Raw genomic sequence first — 11,011 nt, forward strand, 5'->3', positions numbered from 1 at the left:
TGTCTCCACCACAAGAGGTACATGGTCTAATATATATTCCAAGGTGACTTTTGTAACACAGAGGTCACAACTCAATCAGCACGTGGTATTTTGGAGGTCCAAGGAGTGTAATCCAGACAGATTGCTAGTCCTAGACTTTGGGGAAATGCTGAAATCAGGCTTGGGGTAAGGTGCTGGGAGGTCTGTACTCTGGGAGCAGAGGTGTGCACAAGGAAGGATTAATCAACCCCGGATATGCATGGTTATAACCTGGCCTATTGGGAACACAATCTCCATGAAAACTCTCCCTTGTGTCCACACCAGTGTCCCCCAGGAAATCATGTGCTGTAGGTCAGAGGAGTAGGAGGGAAACGTGCCCTCTCAACAGAAGAGGAAACTGTATCTCCTGTGTGAAGTCCCTCTGCTTGTACCACCTGATGGGACCTGGTTGCTGCTTCTGGAGTCTGAAGCTTGGCTGGGAGACTCACGCTAGCCTCCTTCCTGCTGTCTTGTGTGGGGACAGAGTTTAGCCGCCATCAATAACCAACCATCCAGGGGAAATTCAGACTGCCGCATGGGCACCTCTCCCTCAGAGCTCCCATCCAGGTGAGACTGGTGATTGTATTTATTCTTGGGAAGCTTATTCATTGAAATTCAGGTACCATTTAGATTGTTTAGGGGAATGATATGGATCTGGGTATCTTGAGTTAGAGCCACTCCGAGCTTAATTGTTGGGGTGAGGGTTGAGAACTCATGGAAAGAACACAGCCCAGAGAGCAATGATTTGGGGTGTGTGTGTGTGCACCTTGTGGAATGGGATACATACACAGAGCAGAGGTATATGGTCTAATATATTCCAAGATGACTCTTGTAACACAGAGGCCAGAAATCAACACATGGTGTTCAGTAGGGGCTCTATGTCAATTTAACGTTTATTTATTTTTGAGACAGAGAGAGACAGAGCATGAACAGGGGAGGGGCAGAGAGAGAGGGAGACACAGAATCGGAAACAGGCTCCAGGCTTTGAGCCATCAGCCCAGAGCCCGACGCGGGGCTTGAACTCACGGACCGCGAGATCGTGACCTGAGCTGAAGTCGGACGCTTAACCGACTGCGCCACTCAGGCGCCCCATCTATGTCAATTTAAAGGATGCCTTTGCAAGTAGATTCTAAAATACAAGAAATATATAGCGTGGGTGAGGGACTCCTTTCTCTTGAAGGGGAACCAGCAACGAGGCCACCTATTTCTTTGAAATTGCCTGACACCAACTCTGATATCTCTCCTGGTAATTCTCCATTCCCAAACATGCTTCCTGTTTTGGACCCAAATAGCTCGAAGTAGGATCATCCTCGGGGCCTTAGCAGAGGCCATTCCCTCGGCCAGCACACACTTCCCCAGACAGGCTCTGGGCTCCTGCCTTCCTTTCCTTGAGGTCTGTTCTAAGGTCACCTGTTCACCACACTCTGCTTTACACTGACCCTGGTTTCCTCAAAGTTCTTAACACCCTCTGATGTCTTATTAATATTTTTATTTGTTTCTAATCACTCTCCATCATTAGATTATAGTGGCTTTTGGTTTTCAGTATCCCGTGCTCATGGCCTAGACAGTGCCTGGAACATATTTGACACTCAGTACATACTCCTCCAATGCAGGAAAGATATTCTTAGTAAAAGAGTAAAATGCACGACCTCTGTTGGGGAATGCGGAGAATGAGACCAAAATGCCTAATCAGAGATGTAATGAGAGGGAATCCTTTCAAGGGAGCAATCCATACACAAGACAATGAAATTAACTTCTTCACTGCACAATATAAATTGGACCCTTTCAACTATGTGAGTCATGCCTTCAGGTGAAAATTGATGATATCTCTTTCCTCTTTCCGGGGGCCAGTTCAACCTCATGGAACCAGGAAATGATACACGACTATTAGAATTTCTCCTTCTGGGATTTTCAGAGGGACCAGAACTTCAGCCCCTCATATTTGGGCTTTTCCTCTCCATGTACCTGATCACTGTGTTTGGGAACCTGCTCATCCTCCTGGCCGTCAGCTCTGACTCCCACCTCCACACCCCCATGTACTTCTTCCTCGACAACCTGTCCTTTGTAGACATCTGCATCACCTCCACAATCATCCCGAAGATGCTGGTGAACATCCAGACTCAGAGTAAAGTTATAACCTATGACGACTGAATCACACAGATGGACTTTTTCTTAATCTTTTCAGTGTTGGACATGTATCTCCTGACCATGATGGCCTATGACAGGTTTGTGGCCATCTGTCACCCCCTACACTACACAGTCATGATGAAACCCCAGCTCTGTGGACTGCTGGTTCTGGTGTCCTGGATCATGAGTGTCCTGCATTCCTTGTTACAAACCTTAATGGTGTTGCAGCTGTCCTTCTGTACAGAGGTAGAAATCCCCCACTTTTTTTGTGAACTCAATCAGATGACCCAACTGGCTTGTTCTGACACCTTTTTTAATAACTTGGTGATGTATCTTGCAGCTATGCTGCTGGGTGGTGGTCCCTTCATTGGGATCCTTTACTCTTACTCCAAGATAGCTTTCTGCATACAGAGAATCTCATCAGCTCAGGGGAAGTATAAAGCATTTTCCACCTGTGCATCTCACCTCTCCGTTGTCTCTCTATTTTATTGTACTGGCCTGGGAGTGTACCTTAGCTCTGCTGCTACCCAGAGCTCCCACTCGAGTGCCACAGCCTCGGTGATGTACACGGTGGTCACACCCATGCTGAACCCTTTCATCTACAGCCTGAGGAACAGAGACATAAAGGAGGCTCTGAGGAGATTCTCTGGGATGGTAGCTATAAAAGTTCCAATTGTCCTGGGGTTGAAGAATTTCCCATGATTGCAGGCCTCATGGTCTTAAATGAATAAGTTGTGTGTGTGTGTGTGTGTGTGTGTGTGTGTTTAAAGCAAATTGTGGTTATAGAGAGTGCTTCTTTCATTTATTTCCTGGAATTTTTATTTTTTCAACTACTCAGTACAATTTACTTATTTAAAAAACTTTTTTTTTTACCTTTCTCTGATATGCAATCATTATTCCTTCATTTTCTTCCTTTATTTCTACCAATCACTGAGCATGGAATGTTTTTCCATTTCTTTTTGTCTTCTTCAATTTCTTTCGTAAACCTTCTATTCAGTGTACAGATCTTTTACCTTTATTTGTAAATTGATTCCCAACCTGTGATATGGAAAACTTAGGAATTCCCATTTATCTAATGGAACTGCTTGGATTTCTTAAGAATAATTTATTCCCAAATGACAAAAATTACCCCATTTAATATGTCCTTAGTTTTCCTAAAAGAATATTCATTTGTTACCACTCTGATGGAAAAAATTCAGTTTGATCAGTAGTTCATTTCTATTCTATTCTCTTTTATTCTATTCTATTCTATTCTAAATCTGATACCACAGTTTTTCACTTTGTGTCTGTCATTCTTTGTATATCACTACAATAACTGCTCTTCCTAATGAACAGAAAAGTGTGTTTTATAAGAGACCATTAGCTTTTTTCTCCGAATTAGGATCCCATCTTCTTCTCAGGCTGTATGTCCCCAGTGCTTACCTTAGTCACTGGTGAAACTGATTATCCAAAACTTGTCTACCAGTGGAGTCTACACGGAAACAGAAATTCAAAAAAGTAGAATGACTTAATACGGCCTTGGAGTCAAAGATGACCTCGACTATGATAAGGCAAGTTTTAAATTCTCCTTTGTATTACTATGCTCTACATTTCTTCTCAAGCTGTACATCTCTCAATCAAGTATGGAATAGCAGTGGCAGTGTTTAAGGGGATTTACTCGCTGGGGTGAATGATTGGTTACTTATTGCCATCAAAACACTTATAAATAAAAACAATAAAATGGTCCTGAAAGAAATTAAAGAATACATAAATAAATGGGATGACCTCCTGTGCTCGTGCTTGGAAGATTTTTTATTTAATTTTATGATGGTTTTAAAAATGTTTTCCAAGGATACCCCATTTTTGTTATTTTCAAATTATCATTGAATCTGTAGATCTTAGGGGTAGTATTGCCATCTTCACAACTTTAATTCTAACTTAAATTTCTCCTAACGAGGGACCACAGCTTTGCTCTCACTCTGGGCTCCACATCCAGGACCCGCAACATCAACACCACCAGGGAGCTTGTTAGAGAAGCAGGATCCTCGGGGCCCCTGGAGACCTGAGGAACCAGAATTTGCATTTCAACTACAGTCCCTGGTGAATTGTGTGCACAGTGAAGTGGAGAACCTTAGTGTGGAACAGGTTTCCTCACCTTCTCGCCATTGACCCTTGGAGCTGGGTAACTATTTTTGTCGAGTGCTGTCCTGCGGCTGATGATATTCAGAAGCAGCTCTTCAGACATGGACAAAAATCCCAAGAGCAACTCTGGTGGGAACCACTTCCCAGAGTTTCAGAACTGGAAACATCCTGACATCATTCCAATGAAGACTACATGCTGATTGGTTTGTGCCTTTGAGCAGCACATTGAATTCTTCTGAGCCCATTTCTACAATAGTAAATACGGCTCATGAAACTACTACATCATAGATTGTACTTTTGTCAAAATTAAACCATAGAATCCCTTTAGTGTGCTAAGCTAGTCTATGCTGCAGAAATCAAAATGTATCTCTTATAATTAATATACACTTCATCAGGAGGGAAAAATGACAGTTTGTAACTTCTGATCTAATAATGAAATTCCTAATTGTTTCTGCTAAACTATTACACAACCGAAGAGGTTAGTACCCCGACTTTTTAAAATTTATTTATTGAAATTCAAGGATCCAAGGAGCTCAGGGAGTCCCCGAGGGACTGTGATGAACAGTAACCTCCTTGCTTCTGGCAGCTTTGCACCCGACCACCTCCCCTGATGCCCAGCAAAAACCATGTGAGAACACATTTAGCTCCCCCCAAAGACGAAAGTGCCCATATCTTCCTAATGTCATACACCTTACATATGGCGGGCCCAAGGGAAAAAAAGAGCAAAGGGATAAGCCAACACTTCACAAAAGGAAGCACACACGATTGGCTGCGAGGTGCGCAGTTACAAGGTCAACCACGGAAGACTTCGCTTTCACGTGCCTCTCGCATCATTACTTGGGCAATTCGCCTTCATGGGGGCTGACAGCAGGTGAGGGCAGCCCTGTTATCCCTTTCGCTTTTTAATGTGTATTTCTTTGAGAGGGAGAGAGCACAAGCAGGGGAGGGAGAGAGGGAGAGAGCACAAGCAGGGGAGGGAGGGTGAGAGAGAGAGAGCACAAAGCAGGGGAGGGACAGAGAGAGTCCCAAGCAGGCTCCAGGCTGTGGGCACAGAGCCCAACAAGGGGCTGGATCCACGAATGGTGAGATCTGAGCTGAGCCGAAACCAAGAAGAGGTCTCTTAACCCACTGAGCCACCCAGGCACTCGTCTCCCATCCCTATATGAAGTCCTCTCATCGATACTCTTGGACTCTGCGTATTGGTCTCTTTTTCACAAACCCAAGGGGCACCTCGAATCCTCATTCTGTATGTCAGCCAGTGGACAGAGGCTTCCCCAGACCATGATCTGTAAATGCTCCCGACATCACGACAGTCCAGTTTTGCACCAAATAACTTGTTTCGTATGATTATGCTTGACCGCATGATGCCATCTGTATATTTATATTATTGTTCTCTGTCCTTGGTGCTACACAGAAACATACGCTGGTGAAGGGATTTCACCTTCTTTGTTCACTTTTGTTTTTGTCACAAATGTATGTGAATATATGGTTAGTATGAAAAACTCAAGGATATGAAAAATTATAGAATTAAAAAAATAAAGGGGTGGGGCGCCTGGGTGGTGCAGTCGGTTAAGCGTCCGACTTCAGCCAGGTCACGATCTCACGGTCCGTGAGTTCAAGCCCCGCGTCAGGCTCTGGGCTGATGGCTCGGAGCCTGGAGCCTGTTTCAGATTCTGTGTCTCCCTCTCTCTCACCCTCCCCCGTTCATGCTCTGTCTCTCTCTGTCCCAAAAATAAATAAACGTTGAAAAAAAAATTTATAAAAAAAAATAATAAAGGGATAATGAAACCAGGTTAAAATGACTAGTTTCCAAATAACTGTCCACAGCAAAATTATGTGAAAACTAAAAACTAACTGAAATTGGCTATAAAAAAGAAATTGTTAATGATATCAACATGGATTCATAATTAAATTGTCAATGGCCTACACGCAAAAAAACGTAATACATAATGTTCCTACAATGCTCAGTTTGTATTTGTGGGATGACTCAGAAATTAGGTCTCAAAGTATAAGGACATTGACCATATGGCAAGGTTGTATTTCATTTCATTGGAAAAGGTTGAATTGCTAAAAAAAAATCTAGAATAAAGGGATGTCTAAACTAATACTGGCATCAATGGATATCTATCCGGAAGAATATGAAACTGGTCCTATCCCGCAGACACGTTACCAACATCAGAGGGATTATGACCCCAGTGTAAGTGTAACCATACAATATAGCAGAACATCAAGGAAACTACATATAACATTCACAGATGAGCAAACCCACTAAATAAAGCCATAATCTCAGAAGTAAGAAGATAGATTTATTTAAATAAAATATAAAATTTTTATGATCAAAATGTATAGCAAAAATCAATTGAGAAACAATGATCTCAGGAAATCATTTGAAATGTTGATAATGTTTTAAAAATAAAAGAGAGAGAGAGAATAACCTATGGGCATATAATAATAATAAAACCAATCAGAATGGTCATCAAACATATGACCTTGGCTGAAACTGAGGGATGGTTTAGGAAAATAACAAGAACTGCCCCTTTCACCCAGCAGCCTGGAAAAAACCTTACAGGACTGTTACATTGTTTGTGGTTGAAACTTTCAAATAGGAGCCAAAGGGCTATTCTGAATTTGTTGGCATAAGAGTAAGTGTAACAAGGTTGAACACAGAAACTGAAAGCAGCTGTATTACAGATACTGACATTCTGTCACCAGGAGTTTCCTAGTCTATGCACCCACCCTGCCCAGAGCCTGCCCTGTGGTGGGGAGTGTCCTGTGCCTTGTAAGATGTTCAGAGCATCCCTGACCTCTGTGCACCCCTCTCCAGCATGACAGACAAAGTGTCTCCAGACATTGATCAATGTCCCCCGGGGGACAAAATTATACTCCATTAGAAACACACAGTGAATTTAACAATCTCAACATATTTTTTCTAGCACGGCCATAATAGCAATTGAATGATATAGAATAAGAAATATCTTCAAAAGTGTGAACGGCAGTCATTCAGCGAAACTGTCATTAGCACTGAATAAATACATTATAACTTAATTAAACGAGCAAACACACAGACACAGTAATATGCTCTAGGCTAAATTGGATTGGCCCTCAGGAGATGACAGATTAATGTTCTCGACTTCCACTCTCTCTGACCCTCTCATCCACGGATGATGAGGCTGAGTTGTCTGACAGGAAGGTCTCCTTATGGAAGTCTGAATCCCTCCCTGGATGCTGAATTCCTCCCTGGATGATAGATTAGAGATCATTTTCTCCTCAATGGAGAAAGCCGGACAGTCAGAGAAGCATCAGCCCCCAGCCAATGTTACTACTCAGAACAAACAGAAGAAAACCACACCCCTTCCTGTCTAAGGTTGCACACACTGACAGACAGGAGACTAGGAGGTATTTCCGGCACCCTGTATCTGCTCGTTAGGTACATGTCTCTCTTCTTACTCCAGCATGGCTCCCAAGTGGACAACCCTTTGGCACACAAAGGACATTTCTCTAATGAATCTCTGATCCCAAGAGACCAGTTTGGAAGCAGTAACTGCAGTTAGGTTTTTTTGTTCTTCCTTTTCCATGAATGTGACCCCTTCCTGATGAGTGAACTCACAGCACCACTGTGAGTTACAGTTTCCTCCAGGTCTATGTATATGGGATCAATTCCTTGATTTCTCTTTCTGTTGCTTCATTATTGCTGTATAGAAATGCAACCTATTTCTGTACATTGATTTTATATCCTGCAAAAATTCTTAACAAGATACTAGCAAATTGAATTCAACAGTGTATCCAAAGAATTATTCACCATGATCACATGGGATTCATTCCTGAGCTGCAAGTCTGGTTCAATGTTTGCAAATCAATGTGATACATCACATTAATAGAAGAAAGGATAAAAACCATATGACCCTGTCAGTGGATGCAGAAAAAGCATTCAACAGAATACAGAATCTTTCTTGATAAAAATGCTCAAGAAATTCGGGATAGAAGGAACATACCTTAACGCCATAAAAAACGTAAAAAAAAAGGTCCACAGCTAATATCACCCTCCATGGGAAAAGACTGAGAGCTTTCCCCCTAAGATCAGGAGCAGGACAGGGATGTCCACTCTCACCGCTGTTGTTTAACATAGTGTTGGGAGTCCTAGCCTCAGCAATCAGACAACAAAATGAAATAAAGGCATCCAAATTGGCAAAGAAGTCAAACTTTCACTTTTTGCAGAAGACATGATACTTTACATGGAAAAGTCGAAAGACTCCATCAAAAACTTCTAGAGCTGAATCATGAACTCAGCAAAGTCTCAGGATGCTTGAATGTTTAGAAGTTACCTAACATAATGGCACTGAGCCCTGCATCAGGGCTGACACTGTGGAGCCTGCTTGGGATTCTCCCTGTCTCTGCCCCTCCCCCATCTCTCTCTCTCTCTCTCTCTCTCCTCTCTCTCTCTCAAAATAAATAAATAAATTTGGAAAAGAAACTCTCCAACAAAGCAGTTAAAGCTTATGTGACAGTATTAAAATATACACAAATAGAAACTTGAAATATCTACTGTTCATTTGCGTGTGGCTCCTTTAATTCACCAAAGTGCACACTTTACATATGCAGGTTATAGTGTGTAATTACACTCTGATGATTTAATTCAGTGGAGAAAATCGAATGGGTCATGGCTAAGGTTAGGATCTAGAGAACGGGTAGCTGATTCTCACTTAGGAGAGCTAGGAGATAGCACTTCTAATGGGGAAGGAAGCCAAATGTTAATATGGATGTATGAACAATGGAATCACATTTAAGTAATTCACATGATAAAGCAGTTTGTTTCCATAAAGAAAAGATTAACCTCCATATGGGAACCGTATCTGACCATAAATTGGTTAAAGACAGAAGAGCACAACAGCCAAGCCCAACATCACGCATGAGCCTTAGAAACACAATGTAGAGATTCACACTTGACCCCAGACCCATGAGGAGCCCAGCAGAGATCAGAAACGCTCCCCCGCATATGATTCCATTTGATTGTAAAGGTGTTATGATATCTCATTTGACAAGGACCGCCTGTTATACAGCAGTAGCTGACTGATACAATAACCCAAGCGAATGGACCTTAGAAAATTAGAAGATATGCTGAGTTTTATTTGTGGCAAAGGATCTGACGTTGAGGAGAGCACTCATGATCGTTCTCTTTCAAGTTTATTTCCCACGACGTTACGAACAAGTGGGCTCCCTTTGGGGTAACTGGGAGAGTTTGAAGGACATGCACGTTTGTGCAGAACAACTGGGGACCCTGAGCCACATGCCAGCAGGACATCCAGCTCTCGTGTGAAGCATCCTCTGGTCGTGCAGGTGGGAGAGATTTCAGAGGGGGACGGAGGCGCGAAATGGATGGGGCTGATACTGTTCATTTGCCATCATTTGTGACAAATACTGGGAAAAGGAACCTATTTCATGCGACGGTAGGAAGACTCATGATAGCAGGTAGCGTTGCAAAGCTTTCAGAAGAAACGGGAAGCGAATTCGGAGATAAAACAGAAGACACTAAGCAACCCCTTACCTCAGTGAACAAACCACCTCAGCTGCGGACCAAAGCCTCCATGCTTCAATAAATAGAGGCAGTGCATGAAAAAGAAATATTTTGCATAGGAACACAATGGGTGTTTTGCTTCCTCGGGTTTATGGTCTCCTCTGACACCAAGAACATATTAGATCAATCTGTTTATTCCAATTTGTCTTTCCATGTTGACTCCAGGGGAGGTACACATTTCATTTGCTCATCAGTTTTTGCCAGTGGCTATGATAAGCCTCTGGATGCCGGGCTGAATAACAGAAAACAACAACAACAACAACAACAACAACAACAGAGTCCAGTTATGAGACACAGAAGCGTGTTTGTACAATAATTGCCTGACATTAGGCTTTTCACTTCTGAGGCACCCATTTCAAAGATCACCATTCATATTAACACATTGCCAGGCGTATGATTCAGTTACTATACAATCATGCAGGCCCCCCCCACAAATTGCCCCATTAGAAAGCCCTGGTAATCTAGGTAACAACAGTGAGTGACCCCGCTTTTCCTGTTTGGTGCCCACATTCCGTTACTGGACTTTTTGTCTGGTTTTTGCTGTTGTTATTTTTGAGTACTGGGGGATAATATTTTATTATTCTTTTTCTTTAACTGTTTACATGAGTGTAGTTGACACACGATGTTACCTTAGTTTCAGGTCTGCAATACAGTGATTCAACTTCTCTGTACTTTATGGGGGCTCACACAGGTGTACTGACACCTGTCCCATTACCGCTAGTACATCATCGATGTTATGTTCCATACACTGTGTCTTCCATTCTCATTATTGATCATTCCATAACTCCGTCCCGCCTCTCCTTGGCCCATTCGGCCCATCCTCCAACTCCACTCGTGTTTTAAATTCATCCATAAAAACTGAGCCCAGAAAAACATAGTCACTCCCCCCATGGACCCCCCCCAAAAGCCAGATCCTTCATAGTGCTCTCTTTCCTTCCCTGTTAAAGTCTCTCCCTCTCTGAGACCTCCTTGAATGCCTTTTGGGAATCCCATGTGCCCTCAACGTTTGTGAGCAATGAACCTTGTGTTTTTATAGTCCTCCAGTGGGTGTTGCTGAGGTGTGTCTTGTGGCCAAAATAAGAACCCAAAGGCCAGGGCAGTCACAGCATAGGCTCTGGTCAGGGAAACACTTGGGGGAATGTCCACAAGCACAAGGGCATAAGCAAATGCCTG

General features: G+C 42.8%; 1 pseudogene; it reads left to right on the plus strand.

The window, feature by feature from the left end:
• The first annotated feature begins 1,878 nt into the window (after nt 1–1,878).
• On the plus strand, nt 1,879–2,847 carry LOC125160318 (putative olfactory receptor 7A2; annotated as a pseudogene).
• Nucleotides 2,848–11,011: the final 8,164 nt, after the last annotated feature.

This window comes from Prionailurus viverrinus, chromosome A2 (genome assembly GCF_022837055.1).
Source record: "Prionailurus viverrinus isolate Anna chromosome A2, UM_Priviv_1.0, whole genome shotgun sequence".
Taxonomy (NCBI): Eukaryota; Metazoa; Chordata; class Mammalia; order Carnivora; family Felidae; genus Prionailurus; species Prionailurus viverrinus.